We start from the raw sequence: 6,400 nt of genomic DNA, 5'->3' as shown, positions 1-6,400 counted from the left end.
GACAACGCAACTATATGGTTTTTCATTTAAATTCATTTTTAGATATAGTTTTCCAAAAAAAAAGTTTACCTGATTTCTAACATCGCATTTATTCCTAATTTTCAACTCTATTTTGCAATAACGTTCCTCTCGTTTCATAATGTAACGTAAATCTAAATTATGTTTACACTGTAAGGACTTCATTGCAGTTGTTTTCTCCAAATATAACAAATGTTCTAAGAGATTTATCAGGAAGAACAAATACACTTTAATTGACGCTAGTAAAGTATGTAAGTTCACCATCACAAATTGGCTGACAGATACGAAAGACAAGTATGGGTAAATTTAAAGATCATATAAATTATTTGGAAATGAAGGATATAAGACTACAAAAAAACATTTTAATGGTGAGTTCCGAAACATCGATCAACCAGTCCCTGGTGATAAGCGCAATAGTGACAGATGATATCAGTCGTTTTAGTCGTCAAAAGAAGCTGAAACCATACTGCCTACGTTTTTACATCATGTATAAGACTTGTACTCGGATCTGATTTATATGACTTTTATTTCATGATTAACCTAATACAAGTGTAGTTCATTGCGTGTGCATTGTAAAATACCCGGCAAATGCATACAAGAATAAAAGTATTGCTATTAAAATGTTTGACTAATATTTCAACAAACCTTCTCAAACTTAATTATTAAGCACTACAATTAGGACCTTTTCCATGTTCTGTATGTAATTTGTTAACAAAACAAAATTTCCCACATTACTACCTTTGAATTACAGATACAACTTCAGTTATAGTTCATTATACGAATGGAACGATTGAATGTAATTGTGATGGAGTTCCACCAATTCATAGTGTGTATCGGCTAGATCAAATATCAAAGTATGGGGAACTTGTCCGTTCATTAGATTTGAAATCTAAAATTTGTTGATGTTTTTATTTGTTGAAACTTGTTGAATATATTCTCCAGTATCAGGATTTGACTAAATTGCACATATTTCGAACTTTAATTTACAGATGCTCCAGCAGTTACAGTTCATTATACGAATGGCACAATTGAATGTGATTGTGATGGAGTTCCACCAGTTTATAGTGTGTATCGGTTGGATCGAATATCAAAATATGAGGAAACTGTCTACTCAATAAATTTGGATAATGGAACATTCATTTTCAAGACGGATCAGTTTCCGTACCAAATAGATGGACGATATATGTGCGTTGTGAGTAATGGTATACCAGGTACGAACGGAAAGAAACTACAGAATAGTTCCGTACATGTAATTTATGAAGGTATGAATTGATATTGAAAAATCTGACTGCGTTCAAATTTATCTGGATTTAGTTCACCAGGAAAGCTATGACCTAATCAATAAAATACAAGGGGTGTGCAATTCATTAGAAAATTTTGAGATAGTTATGGTTAACAGGAGAACAAAGGTATAATTTGCATGCGGGTGTTGGAATCTAAATTCTGTTTTTACTTTAGAGTATCAACACACTTTTATTACCTTTTAAAACGAAAATGATAGGGTTTGTTAAATTGGAAGAATTTGCATTGTATTTCCGAGTAATCTTGCTCCTAATGATAAATAAATACAATGTTATGTACGGAACGTGTGTCTGGTGTACAATCTTTTTTATTTTAAAGTCAGAGCAATCAATTTTACCTGTTGAAGTGCTCGAATGCTAAAGATGTTTCCGCCACAGGAACACTTGAACTTAACAGTGGTTTACAAAACCTTGCGAAATGATTGGTCCTTAGTGTTTTTAAATTCGTATTTGATTGTTCCTTATCATCTTTTTTTAAAACTTCAGCCTCAATGATGAGTCTGTTTATAAACTAAACGCGCATATACAATTTGAATCATGTTAACTCTGATTGATAAACATTTATTGCAGTTTGTAAGACTAACTTAATTAATTTCAATGATCAGTATAATACTGAAAAATCATCAAACAAACTTTTAATAATGTGTTAAATAATTTACAAATTAAAAAGTAACTCAACATTGCTATAAAATCTGTTATTTGTATGAAACCTATATATATATGTATTCCTACATTATGGCACTATACATGCTATATATACACCAAAAATGAAAAGAAAAACAAAAGCACACCTCACATTTTTTTAATTGCTGTAAAATTTTCTCACATTTACTATATAGCATAACCAGGCATGTTGCATTCCTGTTAACAGATATGCACAAATATTATAAAACAATTTTTTAGATTAAAGTATTTGCAGTCAAAAAAATATATAAAATTACAAATTTTAACATATTTGAGTTCTTCTACTTTAAGGTCCACCTGTATTTGCAAAAGAAAACAGACGTGTCAAGATTGGAAAAGTAGGGCAATCATCAATTAGGATGTCATTTTATGTCTACAGCTACCCCGATGTTGAAGAAATATTCCTTCAAAAGTTAGGACGTATGCATGGCAAAAAAAGAAAAATGTCAAACTATGTTTTGAAATCTACATTGTTATACAATGAATTGGACAACACAACTGGAGTTCCAGGTTATGATATTTTGATTGAAAGTAACAAATTAGACGTAGATGACTTTCAAACTTATATAATAACAGTAAAAAATCGTTTGGGTGCCAGCGATTTTCAATTTGAAATTATTAAGAAAGGTAAGTTGAAAAGAAATTCAGTACCATGGTGATATTGCGTTTCGTAACCAAATACAAAATATTGTTTACTCATACACTTTTTGATTCTATTTTTTTCTGACCTCTATTTATATTTTAACTGCAGGCGTCCGGACCTTGTCTCCCTTTGCAGAATAACCAATCAATATTCTGTGACATCTATAGCGTGCGTTGCGTTGTAAAAAACTGCTGATTCCTTGATTATACAGTATTCTCTAATTCTATGGAAATTTATCCCTTTCCGAACCCATTGTATAAAAAAAATTAATCAACGTGTGGTTGCTGGTGATCTCAAAAGATCATTGGATGATTTTAAGGGTCATGACCTTTTTAGCTAACTGGATGAATCAAAATATGCTAACAGGTGTTAATGAAATTGACGAATTCGTGCAATGTGAAAGGCACTCGAAGCGGATTTTCGGTTAACAAAAAAGAAAATGTAGTTTTTAATCATTAGAGAAACATATTCTTACATAGTTACTCGTAGATTATCGGATTTATCTATTCTCGATTAGTTAAATTATAAATTTGAACTTTCTCGATTGGATAAATCCGATAATCCACTGGTATCAATGTAAGAATCTATATTACTATGTTTTTGACTAGAAGAATAATTGCACTTTCGTGGATATTTCAATTGGAGGCTTTAGTAAACAATACAAGCCAAGAGAAAATGTGTTCAACAAAATTTCACAAAACAACAACTAAATCAACTGAAATTGATATCCCACAGTTTTTCTTTTTTCATTCCATCTTGGAAACAACACGGATGTTCTTTGCAAAATGAGAACTTGTTTGTTTTTTTGATATTGTAATACAACTGGTAATAAAATAAAAAAAATCCATAGACATTTGATCACATGAAATATTAAGGATATATATTGAGCCATCATTTGATGAGAATACTACATATTTTACAAACTGTAATTTCATTGTTATATAATATGTTAAAAATGCATTAACTGGAGAAAAAAAACACATTCACATATGCCTTGAATACGGTAGACCATGATACTATATCAATATTAACATTTTATCCATTTTAGAGGATCATGCAAAAGATCAAAGAGAGAGGAAATACGTTTTCACTATTTGCATCGTAGGCGCGGTTCTATTCGGTTCGATCATTGTTAATGTCGGTGTCTGTGTGAAACGTTTAAGGCGTAGTGATGAAATACATTCCAATGTGAATGTGGACCACACTTATCATACATATGATGAAATTGGAACAATCTCGTACGTCGTTGTTAGCAACGTACGTCCGTCAGACACAAACGACAATCAGGGCCAGAACCTGACTCAACAACATGCAGCTACTATCTTAAATGACGGCAATATGCAATCAACCGATAATGATTCAAATGAATTGAGTACTGACTTTCCCAATGATGATTTACCACAACTTGGAGTTCCTGACGTGCGAGAGCAACCAGTGTCCATATCTACAGATGACACGAATATTATAGATGATAGACAACAACATGAACAATTTAGTGATAAAAAAAGTCAAACTAGCGATGACTCTGATAGTGAATCATCACAGACTCTTATGGTAGGCAATGTTGGTGATGGATATGAAAACCCTTATCAGTCTGTTTTACAAGATCATCAGGAGAGTCATCAGTACACTACGATCACAATAGAAAGAAACACTAGCGGCTCATCTGCGGAGTCAAATTGTGAAATGCAAATACTTGAAAAGAGTTTGCCAAAGGAAGCGGGTTACATCAATCTGCAATTCTAATTTTCAGTAAGCCAGTTAGGACAGATATGCATGCAATCAGATTATAAAATATGTAAATAAATGCACGAATCGCTGATATGGTATAATTTAGTATGTACTGTTTTTATTATGTTCATCTACTACATTTTTCGATTTAGAATAGAATAATTTCTTTGTTCATGTATGTATTTTTATCAGCTTTTTATCGTTACAGCTTTTGTCTCTCAACTGATTAAACCATTCCGTCGCAAACTTGTGAGGTTATTGTTTCTTTAGTTGAACAAAAAACAAACATAACGACTTGAAGCTATATAACGTCAAGTGAATAAATGAAAACTGTCCTGCAGTAAAATATTGAGTTCATTGATTTCATGTGGCAAATTTTAGGGAATACAATATTAAAATTGTCAATACTGTTATCAGTAATTTCAATTGACTTTATTACTTCGAATTAATAAGGGATCATAACATTGTCCGAGTACACAGTTATTTCTTTTAGACAATAAATGGAAATTTAAAAAAAACACCTGTTTTCTCTTTTTTTTCACCGATTTCTCAATAATATGTTTACAGTGTGGTGTATTTCTTTTGGGACAAATTATATCAACATTATAGAAAACGTCATCGGCTCTAACTCAAACTATGGACAATTTTATGTTCAGGGGGTCTTGAAATCTGTTTGACAGCTTACGAAATGCTTATTGTTAACCTTTTTCAGCTAGACCAAATCACTACTGTAACAGTACTTTACTTTGGAATTTGAAAATTGGAATCAAATTTTTTCACAGTGTTATTTTATCCCCCTACTTGCTATTTGAGGCATTAAACATGAACAAATAGATTCGGAAGGGGTTAAAAAAGATTGGCAAGTTACACACTGTACACACTATATTCGTGGACAACGGAAATCATGGAACGATAACTGTGTACTCGGACCTAACAGGATAGAAAAGGTGACCAATCTTGATAAAACTTTGTATGATCTAAGCTTTATACATTATGAGACTGCTTACAAAGTTGCATCGCAATATATTATAGACAGTTTGATATATTCTATATTCAACATTACGTGTTAAAATTTGTCGTTAAACTTGAAATTCTTTAATTGTCAACATTTTGGGCTTTAAAAATCATAATATTGCAAACAAACCTTTTTAATATGCCTTAATTTATAATATATAATGTTTAAAAAGCTATAGAATACTAATTTGATCTATCAGACTTAGCATTATTATTCAAAAGTCAAATTTATATGAGCCAGCTGTGCCTAAACATAGAGGTTTTCCAATGAAGGGTGGCGTTACATGAAGATGTAATATTTTTCAGCAATCTTAAATTTGTTAATTTTTTTTGTGATAAATACTCCTTACATATGTATTTAATGTACTTTAAATGGAAAGAAAAATTACAAATAGTATATCATACAAGTTTAAAAGGGTCTTCAGCCAAGTAAGACTCAAAATAATTTAGGGTCAATTTAGACCGTAGCACAATTTAAAAATGCATACTGAAACTATAGGAAATAAAAATGTGTGTCTTTTTCATCATTTCTATACTCAGGTTACATAATACAATAAATAATTATGAGCACAAAAAGACTCTTGAATTCGATTTTTTTTCAGACAGTATGGTCAGATGAACAGATTTTTTCAATTTTTAGTGAAAAAACTTGCATGCGATTTTAGTTCCAATAGAATTATATTTGAACCACTTGCTGTCCTACAGAAGAAAAGAAAGATGTTATTTGAAATGAAACAGATACAAAATACATTATAAAGTGCTTTTCATACAAATTTAGTGAAAATTTAATTATGGACTTGAACTTTTATGTGCCAAGCTCCTCACATTTAACTTGATCCAAACAGGGCGTTAAACGAGGGTCATTTATACAACACATTTTGCACACATTATCTGAGATACTCATCTTTTCTGTAGATTCAGAGTTCACAAATGAGTTATACAACTGGATTAGATTATAGAAACCCAAATATTGTTACATGAAAACCTGGCAGATAGAAAGTCAGTATGC

The sequence above is a fragment of the Mytilus trossulus genome, chromosome 5, assembly GCF_036588685.1.
Source record: "Mytilus trossulus isolate FHL-02 chromosome 5, PNRI_Mtr1.1.1.hap1, whole genome shotgun sequence".
Classification (NCBI taxonomy): Eukaryota; Metazoa; Mollusca; class Bivalvia; order Mytilida; family Mytilidae; genus Mytilus; species Mytilus trossulus.
Note: the sequence above shows the minus strand (reverse complement) of the source record.